The sequence below is a fragment of the Mastigoproctus giganteus genome, chromosome 4 (assembly GCF_048544385.1).
Source record: "Mastigoproctus giganteus isolate SK-2022 chromosome 4, ASM4854438v1, whole genome shotgun sequence".
NCBI classification, from domain to species: Eukaryota; Metazoa; Arthropoda; class Arachnida; order Uropygi; family Thelyphonidae; genus Mastigoproctus; species Mastigoproctus giganteus.
The window spans coordinates 32,293,744-32,316,059 of record NC_143578.1 but is presented as its reverse complement, the minus strand read 5'-3'; the positions used below and the strand labels follow the sequence as shown (position 1 = coordinate 32,316,059).

The 22,316-nt window shown below is 37.2% G+C and overlaps 1 protein-coding gene across 1 annotated transcript in view; it reads right to left on the bottom strand.

Moving 5' to 3' along the window:
* ninaC (STKc_myosinIII_N_like and MYSc_Myo21 domain-containing protein ninaC) overlaps window positions 1–22,316 on the bottom strand; it is a 262,582-nt gene that overhangs the window by 193,627 nt on the left and 46,639 nt on the right. The window contains exon 3 of the mRNA XM_090371467.1: window positions 19,467–19,535. The gene's annotated coding sequence lies outside the window, so the exon portion shown is untranslated. The remainder of the gene's footprint in view (window positions 1–19,466; window positions 19,536–22,316) is intronic.

Sequence of the window (22,316 nt, the reverse complement as noted above, 5' to 3'; positions counted from 1 at the left end):
AGAAAACATAGACTCCAACGAAGAACGCGTTATAGCTACAAAGCAAGGAATAAAAAAATTATTAGCTTGCTACGAAGAAATTATGCGTGAAAAAAAGGAACGCGCTGTGTCGTCAGACGAATTTGTTAGATTTTATGAAGCCATCGACATCGAAATAACTTTTTAACGTAAGTCATTTGTTTTTTTAATACATATTTTGTATTAATATGTATAAAGAACTGCAATTTTATTAATATTTTTCTTCTAAACTAGTGTTTTTGTTAGTTCTTGGTCCCAATTAAGCAAAATTTATATGTATTTATATGCAAAGTTGTACCCCGACTTACGCGAATTCGACTTACGCGATTTTCGTCGGACCCACCTATCGCGTAACTTCGGGGTATTACTGTACTGCAAAAACCTTGGGAGGTGCATTATGGCAACAGAAGCCGATGCGCCAACAACTACCAAAAAAAAAAAAAAAAAAAATGTCTCGTGTTCACCACTCAAGCGGCTGGAGGTGGTATCATGGTATAAGGTATGTCCTTTGGTACGGATTTCGTCCGCTCATACCGTTAGAAAGTCGTGTTAATTTAATGAATATCTTTCTGTTGTATCGGACAAACTTCAACCTGCAATGTTTCAGTTTTACCCGGATTGCGATGGATTCTTTCAAGACGACAGCGCAACTATGCACTGTGCAAAAATTGTATCTGTATACACTGTAGTTCAGGAGTATTTCCAAGATTTCCAACATCTACCATGGCCGCCTAATTTTTCAAAATATGAATCCAATTGAGAATGTCTGCTATGTGTTATTCGGCTTTCTACCATTTTCCACCGATCACAATACAGCAGCTTACAAATATCCTGATGGAAGAACGGTCAAATGCGGATTCCGACTCCTTCATACACCTAGTGGAATCCGTGCTTTTTCCCGAATTACTGTCCAAAATTCGGGCAAAAGGTGGCCCTACTAAATACAGGTTTCTATTTTTTTTGGCCAGTGAGTATACAGTATAATTAAGCACGAAAATTTCAAAGCAAAAACAGAAGTCGACCTACCGGTCGGATATGGTTAATATAATACAGAGGTTCCCAAAGTGTGGGACGTGCCCCTCCTGCAGGACACACTTGATTTTTTGGGTGGGCACTTATTATTTTCATGAAGATTTTTAATGAAATATGGACAACCCATCTCACTAATCCAGGTACGAAGCGCTTTTTTTAAAATATATTATTCCTATTTTATATCTTTGAGATTAAATGTTTGAAGCAAATATATATATATTAATTTATAAAAGATCGTATATTCTTAGCTAAATTTTAGGTAAAATTTGTTTATTTGCACTTGTTCTGAAACTTCGGGGGTGCGCGTGACATTTGTGAAAAATTTTAAGGGGGCGTAAGATATAAAAGTTTGGGAATCTGATATCGTACAATTCAAAACGCTGTACGAACATAATTCTTAGCTTCTTCATAATCACATTTTGTGACGCGCTAGTTATGAACTTGGGGGGGGGCTAAAAATATGTAGGGTGGGGTACATTCGCACAGTTTACTTTTCCAAATTCAGAATTACCAGTCTCTACTTACATATCTTACTATATTATTAGTCCCATTTAACTATGAAGTAGGACGGTTATTTTTAATCCTTCCAAAGCTAGGGGAACACCTTTCACAGTTGAACAAACTGTGCTTTTGACCACCATTATCTTTTACGTCTTTGGTTTTATTAAAATAATATTAATATGTTATTATTGAAGTATTATTAACACATCCACTTCTGACTTGTGAACGCGAAAGATTTTACTTACATTACATGTAGCTATAACAAAAAAAAAAAAAAATCTATGAAACTATTTATAGTTCTGACTCTACACTGTCAGATCACACCAGGAACTTTGCATAGATAACTGAAAGTAGATGATTGCCATTCCCTGCGGGAATGTACGCCTCTACCCAAAGAAAAAGAAGGAAGAACGGCCAAATAGTGAAAAATGAGTTACGCACGCGAATATCAGATGCTAATTTGGTTTCCTGTTTTGTTGACGCGATGCTAACTACTAGCAACTCAGCATGGCACTTCAACTTAGGTGAGAATCTATCTTGATATTTCGCAAACAATATTTTTTTTGAATAACTGCAATGTTTGTACATAGCAGAACAGGAAGTTTCCTAGTTAGAAATCCAAGCACACAATCTGATCATAAATTACATGTAAAGCCTAACCTTTAGGTAACGTGATGATCATGCGAAACTTGCAGAAGTGCAAGGTAACATATTAAACAAGCAATCATGTGCGACGTGTATTATAATAGGGGTAATCCCTGTATTCAAACTGTCTTCTACGAAACTGTCCAAATGACCTTTGCAAGCATTCTATCATTTGTCTATTTTCAAACTGTTTAAATCTAAGCGCATATTGGTAAGCTCAGCATTAATTATGCTGGAAGAAAAGTCCATTAGGTTGGGCGAACATCACAATTTGTTGGCTGATAACAGCAAGGAAACCAATTGAAAACATAACTTAAAACAGTTAAAGATTAACATAATGTTTTCAAACAAATGGTAAATAAACGTATTATTTTTTCTGATTTAAGTATTTCGGCAAGACAACTAGTTATTAACAAAAGGGATTCAGTAGGGAAATACGTGACGTAAAGAAGTTTGAGTAACTTAAAACTTAAGTATGTTTAACTTAATTAAGCATACTTAATATGCTTCGCTAAGGAAAGGAAGCTTTAATCTACACACACATTTTTTTTAACACCTTGACATATTTTGGCGTATGTTGATGCTTCATCAGCGGGTAAACAGGGAGATCACTTCTGAGAACATTTCACTATAGTAATAGATAAAATCCGGTGTCGTGACGGAACAGAATGTATTCCTTTTGGTGAGAGTGGACAACGTATTCTGTTCCTGAATGCGGGTAGGTGTCCACTTCGATATGATCAATGTCTTCTGTTTCCACTTGACACCCTCTGAGAGTTCATGAGCCTGGTCCTCCTTGTGTCGGTTCCTAATACCTACAGCTGCTGCAGCTTCTTGTGTTTCAGGCTTTTCTCAGCTGAGTTCCTGGTACCCATAGATTCAAAGATGTAGCTTCATGAAGACTTCCTTATTCTGCGTCTGTAGAAGGCAGTTTCTTGTGCTGCTCAGATAAAAAAGGTCTGGACTGAGGCACATGCTAGTGTTTTATTATAACAAAAGCATTGCCTGTACCAGTGGCCAATTAACAATTATGTTTATCTCTCGTAATCCACGAACAAAATATCAAATGGATGTACCATTTCCGCCAAGTTGGAAGATTTTGTTTTTTGTGTTTACTGTGGTTTAGTATGATTTGCTATTACTGCGCGACGACCATAAGGTCAGAGGAGTTGAAAAGATCGAGAGAATACAAGAAACAGCATCGTATTTAGCAGTCACGGGTTTGAACCCCGGTAACTCAAAGCAATGTACTTATGCACCCTCGCGTTGGACCACTCGGCTACGGCGGACAATAAGCAGCGGGGTTAGTAAGAGTAATAGAGAAGCATGTGATGCAAGAAAGCAAGCGTATGTGCTTATGTAGCATCAGCCAAAAAAAAAATCACATTTCTTTTTTCTTTTTTTTTTTTGGCTGATGCTACATGCTACAAAAAAATCACCATTCCCTCTAAAAGTTTGTTCAGTTCCTATCTGAATTTATTTAAGCTATCAACTTCCACAACGACAGATGGAAATTTGTTCCAGCAATTAACCACCCGCTGGCTAAAGGCAAATTTCCGCACATCTATTCTACAACTGTCTTTCCACAATTTGAATTTATGCTCCCTCAGGTTCGTAATCTCAGCAAGCGGAAGAATCCCATCAGAATTCTGCGTGCTCAACCCATTCAAGGCCTTATACACCTCAATCAGATCACCTCGCAGGTGACTAGTCTCCAGACGCTGCAATTTACAGAACTTAAGCCTTTCTTCGTAAAAGCACCCCTTTGTTCCCCTCACCAGTCGTTGTCCTTCTCTGAACTCGTTCTAGCAACTCTACATTCCTCCTAAAATGAGGTTTCCAGACCTCTATGCAGTACTCAAGGCGTAGCCTGACCATTGCCTTATACAAAGGGATAATCACCTCCTTTTCCCTGCTAGCAAAATTCCTGTATATCATTGACAATACCCCCATGACCTGCCCTGGCAGCCTGTCTGCATTGCTGAGAAAACTTCATATCTGACTGCACAATCACTCCCAGGTCTTTTTCATTTTCTACCACCCTAAGTGTAGTACCACACAGTTGGTACATTCCTCTCGGGTTACTTTTATCCATATGCAGTACTTTGCATTTCTCAATATTAGACTTCAGTAGCCACTTCTCAGCTCTCTTCCCAAATTTTCCAGATCCTGTTGCAGTAGCACACTGCCATTGTTGTCATTAACAACGCTGCCAACCTTTGTATCATTTGCAAACTTCGACACTAAGCCTGATATACCTTAATCAATACCATTGATAAATATACAAAACAACAGTGGGCAAAAAAAGCCGAACCCTGTGGAACTCCACTAATAACATTAGTCCACGAAGAGCAGCGTCCATTGATTACCACTCTATCTTCTGCCACTCAACCACCCTTTTATCCATTGTAGCAACTTATCCTTAATACCATACTGCTCCAATTTGTACAGTAATCTTCCATGCGCAACAGTGTCAAAATCTTTCCTGAAATCCAAGTATATGATATCAAAATTATTTTTTGCATCTAGTTCCTTTGTAACCATATCATAGTATCCAATCAAATTTGTCAGACAAGAATTTCCCTTAACAAACCGATGCTGTGCCTGAAGTATTGCTGCAAGTCTTGTCTAGATGATCCTGCAATGCATCTTTAACCAGTGGCTCCATTATTTTACCTGCAACAGAAGTTAAACCAACTAGTGTGAAATTACGCTTGTCACCCTTAGATCTCCCCTTTGTGAACTGAGGATACATTTGCACATCTTCAGTCCGTGGGGAGTTCCCCTGAGCCCAAGGATGCTTTCATAATTATGGCTAAGGGTTTGCTTAATTCCTTTGACCGCCTGGGACTTCCTGGGGCCGCCTAAATACGTTAAATAAATAAATGTTGGAAATGGTATATACAGTAAAAACTAATTTACTAACGTTCAGAAAGAGAAGTTACGAAACCCGTTCATAATGGAACAAAATTTCAACAGAACACCAAAATCGGTGGCCTAAAATTGCTAAATTTCTTTTGCAGAAAAAAAAAATATATGAAGACGAGATTAGTAATTACATTCTGTTGCTAAGAAAGTTTCTAAAATACTTTCCGTTGAAACAGTACTTAATTTGGTCATCCGTCAATCATAGAAAAGTTAATGGACGTATACTATATCAATTACATGCATTTCCTCGGAACACAATGTGCTCTACACAACCACAGAGAGAAAGAAAAAAAGCATTATTTTTACTCTGTTCTGCTTTCTTAGTCACTTGTGCCATCTGAATTCCATATGACATGAAGTTTTAAATAACACTAATTGTGAACTTTCCAACTCTTCCTTATTAAAGTTATGCGGAAGCTTTTTTTTTTTTTTTTTTTTTTTTTTTTTACAGTATAGGAACTAAGCAAAAACGAAAAATAAATTCAATTAATAATTGACCAAACGGGTTTTCTCCAACTCAAAATTTCTTCGTAAATGAGGTAAGTTGTTAAATTGCTTGGTACAAAATTATACAAAGCAGAGATGTCGTGACAGAGTATTATGTGGCAACATATTATTGCCCTACTTCTTTTCATGTTACCATTGTCTCTTCATGAACGTAGTAAAAATACATCCTTCTTTCTGTCTTACATACTTGTTGGAAAGCTATACGGCCCGAAGTAGTTCTGAGTGATAATAGTATCTTATAAACAGAGAATACATATTCTCCCATTATTGATTTTGCACTTTCAGTAGGAGGTGAAGGGTTAGATGATTCAACTGTTTTGGAAATTGAAGAAGTTATAACGAAGCCCTCGTGAGTAGCAACAGTTCGCTCCACACCGGGTGGAAAAGACCTGAGTTCGAATCCCATGCGAGGAATTTTTATGGGTCTTTTTCACAATGTAGTTAAGTTAGCCAGTTTCACAATGTAGTTAAGTTAGCCAGTTTCACAATGTAGTTAAGTTAGCCAGTTTCAGGTAGCACCGTGTTTACTCCCGGAAACTCTGGTTTTTCGTTCAGCAAGTAGCAAATCGACCACAGAACACACACAATTTACAGACATATTATATACGGCTCAATATGGCCTAAGTTTCTGATTCGCCTAAAACCTTTCAACAACCAAACGTTATAACGAAGTTGTTTTGGTTCGTTGGTCACCACCCATTCAAGTTCCCTCGAATAAATAACATCACAACATTTATTTGTTCTTATATAATTCATGATGTATAAATTGGTAGCGACCGACCGTATAAGCAGATTATATTATAAAAATATTCTTCGACCTAGCAACGAGTAGTTTTTTTAACTCATCTTTGCTAGCAATTCGAACATGCGATGTCCTGAATTTCAAAAGATATTCAAGGACAGTTAATAAAAAAAAAAAAAAAAAGTGTACTATTCCTTATTACTGTTACTGCGCGCACCACCCTTTACTATCCAATGTATACAAGATCCGCACCAGTGTTCCAAAAACCGGAAAATTTCACACACATTTTAGCTAAATACATTTCCTTTATTGTTCAGACTTAAAAGTTCCCCCTGTGAGCAATAATCAGCTTAGAGTATCAGTCGAGCGATAAATCCTGTTCAAAACTTGTTCTGTTCAAACTCGTTGCCTAAATTGTGCGACTTGTATTGAGCAAACTTTACAAAAGTGGCAAACAATTGCCTTAAAAAAAAAAAAAAAAAAAAAAAAAAACAGTGAGAAAAAAACATTAGCCTTATTTTCACGAATACCAAACAGCACAAGATCAGGTTATTTTTTTCAAAACCAGGCAATTTAAACAAGTTTAGAAAACGCATGCTTTATCATAAATTATGCAATTTTCAGTTGCTTGCTTACTTTCTTGCTCCCATCATGCTATTCGTACGCTAGTAAAAGTTAACTACGTAACTATCATGATTACAGGAGCAACCAAAAGCTAAAATACAACCTTTTTATTTTTTTAAACGGAACTGTGTAAAATTTGACCTCCAAATGAACTTTGGTATGATAAACCGCACATGACGTCATAATAAAATATTAACCCAGGAACTACAAAGCAGGCAACTATAAAAATACGAACTGCAATAGCACCTTCAGTTATAATCTAATGAGGAACAGAATGTATCTGATTAGGTTCTTTCTTGAGGATATAACACAAGACGTTTTGAGCACAGTCTCACATGTATCAAGAATAGTAATTCAGGGAGACAGGAGTCTTATGAGAGGAATAATATGAGGACACAAGAAAGACGTCTCGAAAACAAATTCAAGACCTGCCAAGAGTTATAGCATACCAGGTTTATAGATAGTCTGGCTAACAGCACAACTCCATTAGGAAGATAATAGCGATGAAACTTTCTCTCAATGGCGATAGAAATACAGTTTCAAAGCAGGGAATTCCATGGTTCAAGTTCCTCTCACCCCATTTCCTATCTCTTCTCTGGAGGAAATGTAGAAAAAGTAACGAGATGGGCTAGTTCCCCGATTCCGTTAGTGTTATGTTGAAGGCCTTGGATGTTGTGAGCAACTCTAGGCAGCCATTTGAGACATAGTACACTGCTTTCTGCAGCAGCATGTTCGAGAGGCAACCAGAGAAAGTAATACTCTTGATCTGGTTATCAGCGGTAATCATTCGTGTATTAAGAATTTGCAAATAAAGGAAACACTAGGTGGCCATGATCACAGTGTACTGATGTGGGATTTACTTAAAGATATAATTACCATCAGGGGGAAAGGGAAGGGTTTTTGCTTCCGTAAAGGTGAGTACAGTGGTCTCAGACAGTTTTTAAATTCTGTACAGTGGGATCAACTGACGATGTTACCAACAGTAAATTCTAAGTGGGAAGCATTCAAGGAATTAATCGTGGAAGCTACTAAAAGTTTCATACCTATTAAGAAATATTGTTCAAGGTTTAGGCCTAAATGGTTGTCAAATGAACTAATGAGACTCGTGACAGAGAAGAAAAATGCATGGGATGCATATAAATTATCAAGCGACTCAGAAGCCTATGGCAGATATAAGCTAGTCTGTAATCAGGTCAAAAAGGAGGTTAAGCAGGCAAGGCAGATTACGAAAAATCTTTGGCAAAGGATGCTAAGAAGAACAGCAAGGATTTCTTTACTTATATAAACTCTAAAAGGAAGGGGATGAATCTGATTGGTCCACTTGATATCGATGGTTCGACTGTTGGTGATCCTGCTCAGATAGCAAACAAACTGAATGAGTATTTTGCATCTACATTCACACATAAGGAGTTAAGGTTTGAAAATGCCAGAAGGTTATCAAATTGTAGCAGGGTGCTTAATGATTTTGTAATAACTGAGAGCAAAGTGGAGGAGAAATTGTTGAAGTTAAACTTAAGAAAGGCACCTGGGGTGGATGGGATCAATCCAGTTATATTAAAGGAGGCGGCAAAGGAAGTAAGCAAACCCTTAACCATAATTATGAGAGCATCCTTAGACTCAGGGGAGGTCCCCACGGACTGGAGATGTGCAAATGTATCCCCAATTCACAAAGGGGGATAAAAGGGTGACACGAGTAATTACAGACCAGTTAGTTTAACTTCTGTTCCGGGTAAAATAATGGAGTCACTGGTTAAAGATGCATTGCAGGATCATCTAGACAAGACTGCAGCAATAATTCAGACACAGCATGGGTTTGTTAAGGGAAAGTCTTGTCTGACAAATTTAATAGGATATTATGATGTGGTTACAAAGGAACTCAATGCAAAAAATAATTTTGATATCATCCATTTGGATTTCAGGAAAGCTTTTGACACCGTTTCGCATGAAAGACTATTGTACAAATTGGAGCAGAATGGTATTAAGGGTAAGTTGCTACAATGGATAAAAGGATGGTTAAGTGCGAGAAGACAGAGGGTGGTAATCAATGGGTGCTGCTCTTCGCGGACTAATGTCATGTTATTAGTGGAGTCCCACAGGGTTCGGTGTTGGGTCCACTGTTGTTTTGTATATTTATCAATGATATTGATGAAGGTATATCAGGCTTAGTGTCGAAGTTTGCAGATGATACAAAGATGGCAGGGTTGTTAATGACAGTAATGGCAATGTGCTACTGCAACAGGATCTGAAAAATTTGGGCAGATGGGCTAAGAAGTGGCAACTGAAGTTTAACCTTGACAAATGCAAAGTACTGCATATGGGTAGAAGTAAACCCAGAGAAACGTACCAACTGTGTGGTACTACACTTAATGTGGTAGAAAATGAAAAAGACCTGGGAGTAATTGTGCAGTCAGACATGAAGTTTTCTGAGCAATGCAGACAGGCTGCCAGGGCAGGTCATGGGGTTTTGTCAATGATATATAGGAATTTTGCTAGCAGGGAAAAGAAGTTGATTGTCCCTCTGTATAAGGCAATGGTCAGGCCACGCCTTGCGTACTGCGTACAGGTCTGGAGGCCTCATTTTAGGAAGGATGTAGATTTGCTTGACCATGTACAGAGAAGGGCAACAAGATTGGTGAGGGGAATGAAGGGATCCTCTTACCAAGAGAGGCTTAAGTTCTGCAAATTGCAGTGGCTGGAGACTAGGCACCTGCGCAGTGATCTGATTGAGGTGTATAAGGCCTTGAATGGGTTGAGCACGCTGAATTCTGATGGGATCCTTCCACTTGTTCAGATTACGAACCTAAGGGGCATAAATTCAAATTAAGAAAAGACAGATGTAGAATAGATGTGCGGAAATTTGCCTTTAGTCAGCGGGTGGTTAATTGCTGGAACAAACTTCCATCTGTCGTTGTGGAAGTTGATAGGTTAAATAAATTTAAGGAGGAACTGGACAGGCATTTGGAGGGAATGGTGTGATTTTTTTTTTTTTTTTTTGGCTGATGCTGCATAAGCTCATACACTTGCTTTCTTGCATCACATGCCACTACTACTACTACTACTGTCTCAGAAGTTGACTCTTTCAGGAGCTTTGCTTTGCTAGTGCCTCTGGAAATGTAGGCTAATGCCTCCATATTGGCTAGATTTAAGGATTATTTGAGAGCTGCATGAGCTAACAGCACAGCAAGAGCAATTTTCAAGCGGTCTTTTCACATCACATTGATTAAAGGAACAGTTGATTCCTTGAGTAAAGTATGAGGATAAGAGTGCACATTGAGAGATCGAGACGAACCCTCCAAAAATGCACAATCCATTATTACCTCTTGCAGCTGCTATATCAGCTGTAATAAGGCAGCTAGCATAAGTTGAGAACTAAGTTAATTTGGTGCCACAGTGGAGCATAAACGGAATTAAAAAAAAAAAAAAAAACATTCTTGTATTAATCAGAACAGTTTTCGAACTAGATTTTCCCATTCGAATATCTAATGAGAGTAATCAATCAAATTAAAGTTAAACACGCAAAAGTTAGTTTACTTTTATTTAATTTATGGAGCCTTCTTTCATTCTTAACATTAGCATCAATTAATAACATTCATTAATTAACCTTACAAATCTTCCAAGTAAATTCATCATGCACTGATATAAATTAATATCCCAAAATTTTCAAGCAAAGTAATTTAATTAACGGCTTCTTTTGTTTAATAATAATAATGATGTTAAAAATTGCAAACTCTAAAAGTTGAACTCAACATTTCAAGCAGAATTCAAACGTTGGTAGTTTTTGAGAAATAAAACGATTATTCATATTAAATTGGCGTCATAAGAAACCAATTCGAGAGACCGTTTTATTGCGATTTTTTTACAGATTACCTTTCTTTAATAGGCACAATTAACCTGAACATTTGTGAATAATCAACCGATTGAAAGATTTCATTCATTTTCTTCACGTGCCCTCTTTCATTTATAACATTGGATAATCATTAATATCCGAAAATTTTTGATAAAATTTAAACCTTATTTACAGACATGAAGCAAAATATCTAATTTAGGAGAAAAAATACTTACTATGCTTTACATTTGATTCATTTATGACACTAAAATTTACTAATATTACAAATTGCCTGAAAATAAAGGAGAGATTTCACTTATCAAGTAGTGAAACGACGCTCATGACGCCCTCTTTCGTTTACATTTAGTTAACATGATTACATTTAATCAATTAATAAATACTGTAATCGATATTTACGTCAATTAGAAATGAGAACTTTAAATTATAAAGAATTTAATGCATTTTAAAAAATAACAAGTCTACGGTTCCCTTATTTATACACTTCATTATGCTGCTTTGGAAAAAAAATTACATATATAATATAAAGAGAATAATTATAAAATAATTATAATATTTATTATAAAATGTTTAAGGAAAATAGTTATGTTCAAATTATTTTATTATTACCAATTACTAAAATTTATATGTCTGAGGTATACTTTAAAATAGCAGAGACAGTATATTTTATGTTTCACCGAATAAAAGAATTCATACTAATCGCCAGAGCCTCTTCTCTAATAAACTGTGGTGGCTAAAGAATGCTAATGCTCGTATCCACAAAAGATTTACATTTTTTTAAATATATTTTTGGGAATATAAAATGATTTCTGAAGAATACTATTCTCATTAAATACTTCTAAGACAATGAACGACAACAACAGAATAGCCAAATGTCACATTGATTCAAAGCTTATTTTATTTATTTATTTATTTACTTTTCAGAAATTTTCGAAACGGGTCCCAACATCCGAAATAAAGTTGAACAACCTGTTCACAAGAAGCCATAAAGGAACAACCCACAAAAATATTGTTTTTCTGTGCATGAAAGATAGTATTTCTAAGATTTTTCGCTGGAACGGCACACAAATGATTGGATAATGAGAAAACAAAATATTTGCAGGCATGAAGATTTTCAAGTCGTCGTATACCCGTTGAAATTTTCCGATAGCTCAGTATAATAACAGTACGCGCAGCACAACATCCCTCCATTATTGCTCAAGAAGCCTATTAGATTATCATCAATTCTACCTATGGTACGCCACAGCATCTAGTTTACTGAGATCTTTCTTTTGAAAAAAATGAGTAAGGGTAACGGTTTACAGTTCTGACACCAGGAGATTAAAGGCGATTTACAATATACAAGTATAAGAATCTTATCACGGTTTTCGAAACTTATAAGTACTGTTAGTTCAGCAGTGGATTCATTCATGGATATATCTTGGACTCGGCCGTTGTGTATTCAGTATTCCACATCTGACAGAGGTAAAACACAGTTTGCGGCCATGACTCCAATTAAAAGTCAAACTAGCAGAACTGATTATTTACAAGTAAATGGCCTCTTTTTTTTGTGTCACCACAGAAGGCGTTTCGTGATATTAATTTATACATAAAGGGTGGTTACCATTGGTGATAACGACATTAGATTTGTTTTGGAAATGCGGCGTTTTTTTTTTTTTAATTAAGAGTGTATATCTTACTGAGGTCTCGTTATCGAAATAAGACTTTCATTTGCAATGATATTTTCTTCATTTATAATGAAAACGCTATATAATCTAAATGAATTCAGAAGGGAAGGAAAGTAAAATGAAATATTTGTTTTTCGAGAAAAGCTTCAGGATATAAGATGAGATAAAATTAAAATCTGTAGTTTTTCATTTAAATTTCAATTTAGGAAAAAATCGCTGGAAGTTTATAACGGTTTTTTATTTCTCAATTATACAAATTTATTTTTCGAAAAATTATTATTTTTAGACATTTTCCCATTTGTTTATGCACAACACCGATAAACATACTCTTTAAAGTCTAACGTTTAACCAATGGAATCCCAACTTAACCTTATTAAGATAACTACAGAGTAAGAAAACAGGAGCTGGTAAATCAAATGAACCTGTCCACCACAGAATGCTACTCCATCGATATCAGGCTGGGGGAAAATGTTGTTTGAGGAAGTTCATGACTATACGAGAAACAAAAATGAACCTGATCCTGACACGATTTCATTACTTTCCTATTATTACAAAACTGAAACTGTCTCTTAGTAAAAGGGTACGTTCATCCTCCCTAAATTAGCTTTTATAATATTGGTAATAATTATGGTAATGATGAACACTAACAATTAACAACTTGGACCTAGCATTGACCTAAAACTACAAGAAAAATTAAACAATCACGAAACTATCGGTAAATTAATACCTTCCCTTTTTCTGCGACGTGCACTGAAGAAGAAACAGCACTGCTATCCTGAAGTGGACTGGACTCTGAAGGTCTAACAGTACGTTTCCCTCTCCCGGCCCATAGTGCACCCAGTTTTTAAAATTTACTGTTAACAATCTGTTTGATTCATCACTGTTTATATTTAAAGTCCCAAATATTTATATTTTTAATATTTTGAAAAATACTGCTGCATAATTCTCTTTTCAGTAAGCCTAAATGGGTATTACCAACTCAGTAAACAGAATTTAGGCGAAACCGACCTTAATTAGAAGCATGTATAATAAATAAATTTCCATCAATTAATTAGTGATTCATCATTACGAAATATGGCCTCCGTAACCGAGTGGTCAGGAGCGGGTGTACAACAGCACACGCTCTTTGAGTAGACCGGGATTCAAGCCCCTGACTGCTCCGGTCGATCTACCAACCCAGACCAGCGTGGCGCATTATGGTTCATTTCCCTCAACATGAATTGAGGAAACTCCCATCCTGCAGCGGATTGATAATGGCTGCGGTTCACCTTTTTACCATTAGGAAATCAGTGAATGCCAATCAACACACGCTAATTATCAATAAGTAAATCAATTTATCACGATAAAACCTGAACAAAACACCTAAGCTATTTTTCAGTAATTCTGCATATCCTTACATGCTATGTTATGCAAATTATTCACAATTAATTAAGTTAAATCATTTTAAAAATCAAACTTAATAATAAATATAATACAGTAATATCAATTCAAATGTTTTACCTGACATAATCGGTAGATTCGGGCAGGTTATTATTTCCAATGTATGCATCCAAAGTACGATCATTCCATAATGAATCATAAAAGGCGACTCTTCGCTGGTGGGGCTCTAAAGTAAGCATGTTTTCTTTTATTTCTCGGTGTCCAATGGGTGTTCGATATAGGTCAAACATATAAAAGATTGTACCATCAGTTAGTATGCTCTAGTAATTTGTAATGCGGACGGTAACGTTACAAAATAGACGTCAAGACGTACACTTTCTTAGACGCGGAACTTGCGTTTATCTAGCGGTAAGACAACCTACGGAAAAGAGGGCTGTATTGTTCTCACTATTCAGAAATCACGAGGCGGCCACACACACACAAGGACTAGCCTTTAGCGGAAGTGCGGGGTTGTCAATCTCACCATCAGCCGAGCTCTGGACAAATAGGTAATGACCCTTCTTCGGAACTGTCTATCGTACTTTTGAATATACGCTCTGCCTAGCTGAACGTGAATGATGAGAGGTAGTCAATTATCCAAATTCGACGACAACGGCATTTTTAATAGTTAAATATTCCAAGTTAATGTCTTCGGGAGTAGAGATGTTGAAAGCCATCGCATAACTGTAACACAAATAAAAGGGTGGTTTTCCTCGTTTGGACAAATGGCGGCCAGTCAACCTTGACGTTACGGTTTTCGCAATAAGCAAGGATTTAACTGCTTATGGTATCCCCCTTACGAAAAAGAAAAGAAACACAGTCTTGACAAGATCGATACCTTGAAGGCTTTTGTCCGCTATTAGCTCTAATTGGCGCTCGGCAAAAAAATTCTGATGAACATTTTTGGGTCAGAGCCAGAGGGCTCTTTTGACACAAACAACCCTCGCCCATCTTTCATTTTTTTGTGACCTCGAGTGGAGAACCAAAATTACATCAAGGATGGTTTGTTTTTTTAAACATTGTTTATATGTTAAGGCATGATAAAAATGGTTTTGCAATTTATGGTGAGACGTGGAAAAATATGATTTCATTATTTCAGTTAAATTCATTTATTTATTATTCAGCAAACTTAAATACCACTAATGACCAGGTAATGGCAGATTCAAAAATATGGAAATCACGATGAAAACATCCTTAAATTCAGTAATACGCTTTGGATGATCATTTTTCTCAAAAACTGAGCAAAAGAGCATAGAATGGCATAATATGTCCTTTCCAACTTTAAGGTCAATAAATTGGGGGGGGGGGGGTATTTTGGCTACTGAGATATCGCAGCGAGAAGCTACACTCAGTGATTATTGAATTATGACCACCTACCTAATACCGTGCTGAGCCACCGTTCGCACGGGTAACAGCCGCTATTCGCCTAGTCAGTTACTCCACTGGATGTCTGAAGCTGTCCGTTAGGTATTTGCAGCTATGCTCCCTGCAAGGCTTTCGCAGTGTCGGAATAGACAACGGTTGCATGTCCATATCCCTCACTTCTCATTCCAAAACATCCCACAGGTGTTCAATTGGACTGAGGTCAGGCGAATTTGGAAGCCAATCAAGATGGGTGATATCTTCACTGTGTTCTTCGAACTAATCGTACACAGTGCGAGTCTGATGACATGGCACATTATCGTCTTGGAAGACCCCGTTTCTGTCTGGGAAATAATGCAATTGGCAAGGTGCATATGGTCTCCTGAGAACTGCCGGTAGACGATACCAGTGAAACGTTGATCCATACGCACCAGTGGTTCTAGTTCTTGCAAGCAAATTAAGCAACCACTGCCACCTGCCTGGATGGTAGGTATCATGCACGATGGATCCATGGACTTTCTGTTACATATTTAACGTCTGCGCGGGTAGCACAGTGGTATCGTCACCATCCTCCCCACACTGGGTGGAAAAGGCCTGGGTTCGAATCCCGTCGATGACGCGAGGAACTTTAATGGGCTTTTTTCACTCCGTGGCTGAGTTAGTTGGTCTCGGGCATAGATAGCAAGGTTTTTCTCCCCAGTAACTGGGGTTTTTTCGTCCAGCAAAACAGGCAAATCAACCATAGAACATTCGCAATTTACAGACACAAATACGGGTTAATGTATTTAATTACGGGAAACCCTAAAATAATAATTTGATTTTTTTTTTGTTACATATTTAACACTATAAGGTCAACTTTCAGGACAGATTTATTAATGTGCGTGCACGTCATCTGTCATATAGTGCCGGTGTCTCGAGAGGTTGTCCTCAAGGTTCGGTTTTGGGACCTCTCTTTTGGAATGCAGTTTTAGATCAGTGGCTTGTTAAGGAGGGTACAGAGTTTGTTCATATAGCCTATGCTGATGACCTTGTGATTGGAGTTTTTGGGCGCTCCAGACTTATATTGGAAGGAAAAATACAGTCAGTTTTAGATGATTTAATGCAGTGGGCCGAACTGAACAAATTGAAGGTCTCTGCAAGTAAGACCTGTTTTATGGTTTTTAAGAAACAATTTCATTACGGCAGACCTCCAAAAGTTCTTTTAGACGGAGTTCAGATTCCTTATGTTGCTAAAACTAAATATTTTCTGTTTATACTCCGGCACGACAACCAAGTCAGTAGAGTTTACAATAAATCGTCAATACAAATATTTATCGTATTTAGTAGTCACGGGCTTGAACTCCGGTCCACTCAAGGAACGCGTGCTATGCACTCTCGCTCCTGACCACTAGCCAAGTGGTCAGGAGCGATGATTAATCCCTTATTTAGGATTAATCATAGCTGACAAACTTTCCTTTTTGCCACGTTTCACACCTGAATGTAAAAGTAAGACACTTTACAGCCTCCATTGATAGGATTTCTCGTAAGGAGTGGGGATTGAATAAGAGGGTGTTGTCATTGTATTATAAGACTATTTTTCTCCAGATAGTGGCATATGCGGCTGTTGCTTGGTTTTCTGTGGTAACTAAAACTAGGATTCGATCGAAACTTTTATCGCTTCAGCGCTCTATGTTATTAACTTTACTGAAAGTACCTAGAACAGCGTCTATAAATGCCCTACAGGTAAATGCTGGTACCATGCCATTGGATTTATTTATTGTCTACAGAGGTTTTTTTGTACAAATTGAAAAAGGGTATGTTGTTAACGTTTTTGGATATCACAATCGATTTGGAGAATAATATTAAAGAAGAAAAACAATGAATATGGAATAAATTAATGGATTTATGGCAGACCAGATGGGAAAGTGGTGATGTTGGAGCTGTGACGAGGAAATATATTCCCCAGGTAAAATATGCGTTGTCAAAATCCGTGGCATCTTGGTTTGCGCCTTCTATATTAACAGGACATGGCTCACTTAGGGCTAAACTATATGACAGAAGATTGGAGACAGATCCTTTCTGTACATGGGGCGAACAGGAGACTTAGTTGCATGTAATTTTTTTACGTCGGGAGTGTGAAGACCAAAGGCAGACTTTGATGGCACATATTCCTAGCTTATCGTTTGATACAGTACATTTACTTATTGCAGATCGTGACTGTTTTAATTCATTTCAGTTTTCAGCTGCTGTTTTTGCAAGAAGAACTGTTCTCAGAGCCTTTCTTTGAGAGGCAAACCTGGTGACTGGATTGTCTTCATGGAGTTTCACTGTTGGTTTCTACCTCTGGCTAGCAGCTGGAGTGCTGGACCTGATTCATGGTGTTGGGTCTGGTGCTCTGGTTAGTTGTCTTTTGTGCTGCGATCATGAATACTCCCTTCTGGATTCTGGACCTGATTCATTGCGTCGGGTCTGGTGCTCTAATGGTTCTATTATCCATGGCTTATAGTTGGAGATTTGCTGGACAGTACCTTTATTGGGTTTGGAGGTTCCAGTGCATGTAGAACAGCAAATGAGGAAATATTCAGTCGAACTCTGATTTTGGTTTACAGTTGTGCCATCCAGACTATTGAATATTATTGGTTTTATTATATATATATATATATATATATATATATATATATTTTATGCTGGCTCCCTGGTATGGGCAACCCGGGGAGCAGGATTGCTGGCACTCACTGGTATTGCACTACCTCCAGTGGGTGTGGGATTTCATGCGCGAATTGCGCTACAGTAAAATCAGACCCACGAAATTCAACATAGTTTTCCAGGACTGCTTGGTAAAGACTATATATTTACAAGTTCTCAAGGTAGAGTTGGGCTTATGCCTGGGAGCTACCCTGATTAAAGAACAGACTTACACACATACATACACGAGTGTTTAATGATATGTACAGAGCATATAATTATATATAAATATATCTTGTATATAAATCATGTATATACTTTTATGTACATAATCTTGAGACTGTATATTGTGTGTAATTAATAAATGAATGAAAAATGAATGTTGCTTGCGCCGCCACACACGAAGGCGCCCGTCGGCGTATTGCACCAGTTATTTGGACTCATCTGAGCAGTACTCTCGTTTACAGTTCTCCAGTGTCCAACTAGCGTATTGTTGACACCAAAGCATTCGCCGTCGACGATGATTAGCTGTGAGGAGAGGGCGTCTCTTGGGCCGTCTGCTGTGGATCCCCATACGTCTGAGTGTGCAGCGCATCGTCATTTGGGATATTGTTCTTGCATTCCTCATATTGCATTGCGATATCAACTGTTGCAGTCTGTGCGCGCTGCACTCTTCACTTACACGAACATTCACCTTGCATAATCCTTTACAGTTCTGTCGGCGGGAGGTAGTTTGACCCGTTCGACACCATTGTACACCTTAACCACAGATGTTAAATTCCCACAATCATGTCCTTTTGAAACTCCGTGATATTTTTACTACATCCCATAACTGTTACTTTATCACTTCTACTTACACGACCAGCTGAGAATTACCACTGCTCTACCATACGAAGCTGTTCAGGTTTTTATATTGCGAGCTGTGCCACATAATCTATTAAGGATGGGACAGTCATAATTCAGTGATCGCTGAATGTATATTTATTATTTGTTTTTGAATAAAGCACCTAGTGGGGTGAAATACAGTATATTAAGACCATAAACTGGGCGTATTCTATGGCCAGTTTTCCACTTTGCTGGATGAGAAATCCGTGCAACCATCATGACTACTTGAATACGCTGGGGAAAAAAAAATAATAATAAAATAAAATAAATGCCCTTTTGTACTGGTTATTTGCTTTATTTTTGGAATAAACACAATTTCCCACGATCGTTATATAGTAACATTTATAACTCGCAAAACTGTGACTGCCCATAAAAAAAAAAAAAAAAAAATATCAGTATTCTTAAATAGCTTGTATAACTATTTGAATGAGGTAGGCTGAATTATAAATCTTTTGTCACAGTTCCTGTGATTATGACTCATGAAAACTGCTACTATTACAGGCTTTTTAAAATGGTTGCACGTTCCTTCTAAAATATCAAAAAAGGTAAAAATAATGATTTTAGAAAGATAAAATTTTGAAAAAGATAACAGCCAAAGCAATCGGACAAGTAAATAGAGATTTCTTACCTTTAAAGTGCCAGTTCGTGAAGCCAATTAGTTATGACTGTTGGTCAGCTGTCACAACTGGAATGGACGCTACAAGATCAGAAAATGTTTTTTTAAAAAGTTACATTTCTAAAAAACTTTAACTTTATTTTACGACAAAAGACAGAGAAGTTCTTATTATATTCTAAGAGAATCTGTTTCGAAATTATCTGAAAATAGGATTGATTAATAATTGTGTAAAGATGAAAGTTCTATTACTCTGTTGTATTACACAATAGATGATTTTGGACACCTGGTGTAGAGGTCGGAAACTTGTTACACGGGTGCCCAAGGCGTGCCATAAGTTTCTCCAAATAGAATCATCAGATAATTTAATCTAATTATCCCAAAAAAATACATTTGCGAAAAAAGACATTACTATAGAGACGCACAAGCAAGCTGTATTCCAATTCGAATTTATAATGATGTTACCTAAATGCACTTCAAGAACCCCCACTCACCCTGTCTGCACTCATTATTGAAACAATAACAGCGAACAATTTCTTTAGACAGTCTCTTGATTTCAGTCCTCGTGTGTAGCACTGTTGGGAGAATCGCCGTCCTCCCCACACCGGGTGGAAAATATCTGAGTTCGAGTCCTGTCGATGACGTGAGGAATTTTTATGGGCCTTTTTCACAAAGTGGCTGAGTTAGTCAGTCTCAGGCGAGGGTGTCATGGTTTTTTCGTCAAGCAAACAGAAAATCAACCGAAGAACATACGCAATTTACAGACAATATACACGGAGCAATATGGACTTAGTCGCCGATGTCCTAAAATCCTGCAACAACAACATCTTGATTTCACAAATTCACCCCTGATACCGGAGATTGCACAAGGGGGCCCAAGCTCGTACATAAGAGAAAATCCATTAGTGAAGACAGTATGCGATGGGTCACCAATCTTTAGAAAGTTGTCGCAATATCAACAGTCTCACAATATCAAAAAAAAAAATTGAATAATCATCTTCATCGAGATAAATTTTCTAGTCCTGACGGCAATTTTTTTTTTGTTTTCAAAATTCATTTATTGGGGAAGCGAAAAAACGAATGCACTATTGCTGGGATCTTTTCATGTAAGTAATGGGATGGGGCAACATTATCTTGTTTGTATCTGGGCGTTTAAAAATGTTGACACAGTCTTGCTTTCACTTACTCTCATGACCGAGGCATTTTCAAAACTCAACTAACCATCCTTGGGCGGAAGTTTTTTTCATTACACAGCAAACCAGCCTTCGAATACTTACGCGCACGTGCCTGCGTGTGTGTATGTGTTAAACGCCAAACAAACTAAGGCACTGAGGAGTCAGTATATTGTCTGTAAATTGCGTATATTCTGTGCCCGATTTGCTGGACGGAAAAATCGGATTTCCGGAAGAAAAAATCATACACTCCTCACCTGAGACCGACTAACTGGACCACGTTGTGAAAAAAGTCCATAAAAATCCCTCGTGTCACTGACAAATTTCGGACTCAAGCCTTTTCCATCCCATGTGGGGAAATTATATCCACTGCGCTACCTGCATCAGCATCTACTCCTCATGACATGAGTTGCCTTAACACTAACCTAAACAATACGAAATTTGATAGATCATGAGAAAGTACGACTCGCTTTAAAAAAATCTTCACCGTACTTACTCGCGTATTTGTCCAGTTCTAGTATGCTTTTCCTATCGACACAGTCATATTAGTATGCAAATATTTAAGAAGTATCGACACCATTTTCATTGTGTTATTTTTTATTTAAATTTTTTTCTTCAAAATAACGCTATTTATTCTTTCTTTTTTATGATGATTTTTTGACATCATAAAAATTCTAGCGTTCCTGCTCCAGTTAACGTTGAAATCTGTCTCCCAAACTTATATTAACGCTTCCTTATACTGTACATTAAATTCCCTCACAAGTTCATAATATCTCGTGTGTGCATACAATTCTTTAAAAATGTGCAGAACAAAGTTCAGTAACCTTTTTTGTTATGTTAACCTCGGTCATTCCTTGTAGCGAACTGCATTTTTTCCCTTCCTATCAGCTTTCGTCCTGAACTTTTCTGTACACGAAAATCGAGGAAGTATTTGCACATTAGCGTGGTGACTTGCATGACTATCAGTAGCAGGAAGCTGACCAAGTGATACGTTTTTTTGATTCCAGTCATCTCATCCGTATCACATTAGCAGCCTATTCAACTGGACGTCGAAGTATTTTTGCAATGGTACGTAGATAAAAAAAAAAAAAAAAAATGTAGTCTTCTACCGTCTTACATGGTTCGTTACCCATACAAGTAAATCCAGATATTTCTGTAGCAACAAATTACTGTGCTTCAATTATCTCATTGACAAAGGAGATCCGTTTAAACTTTAATTACAAAGACAGGTCTGAATAAGTATCAGTGTTTGAAACTTAGAGGAAAGACACTAGTTTTTGCTTGAAGATAAATACAGTTTCGAAACTGGATTACGTGCCACAGCAGCTAAGCTAAAGTTATGAAATGTCAGTGTATTGATACTGATATTTCATAATTATAAGTCGAACAGCGGTCGTAGCCACTGTACTTGCCAAAGAGGCACATTTTCAAACAATAATATAGCATAAAAGATAGAAAATGAATAAGAAACTAGTTAGAAAATCAAATCTAGCAGATACATTCTAAGTACTAAAATTTAGTTTAAATTTGTATAAAAATATAAAATAAAAATGTAGCAATTTAAATATTTTCTTATAAATTCATGATCTTTCACATAGACTAACAATTTGAAAAACTGCTAGTCAGGCTTGACGTAGCCGAGTGTTCAGGACGCGAGTGTAGTAACACACGCTCTTTGGGACCAGGTTCAAGC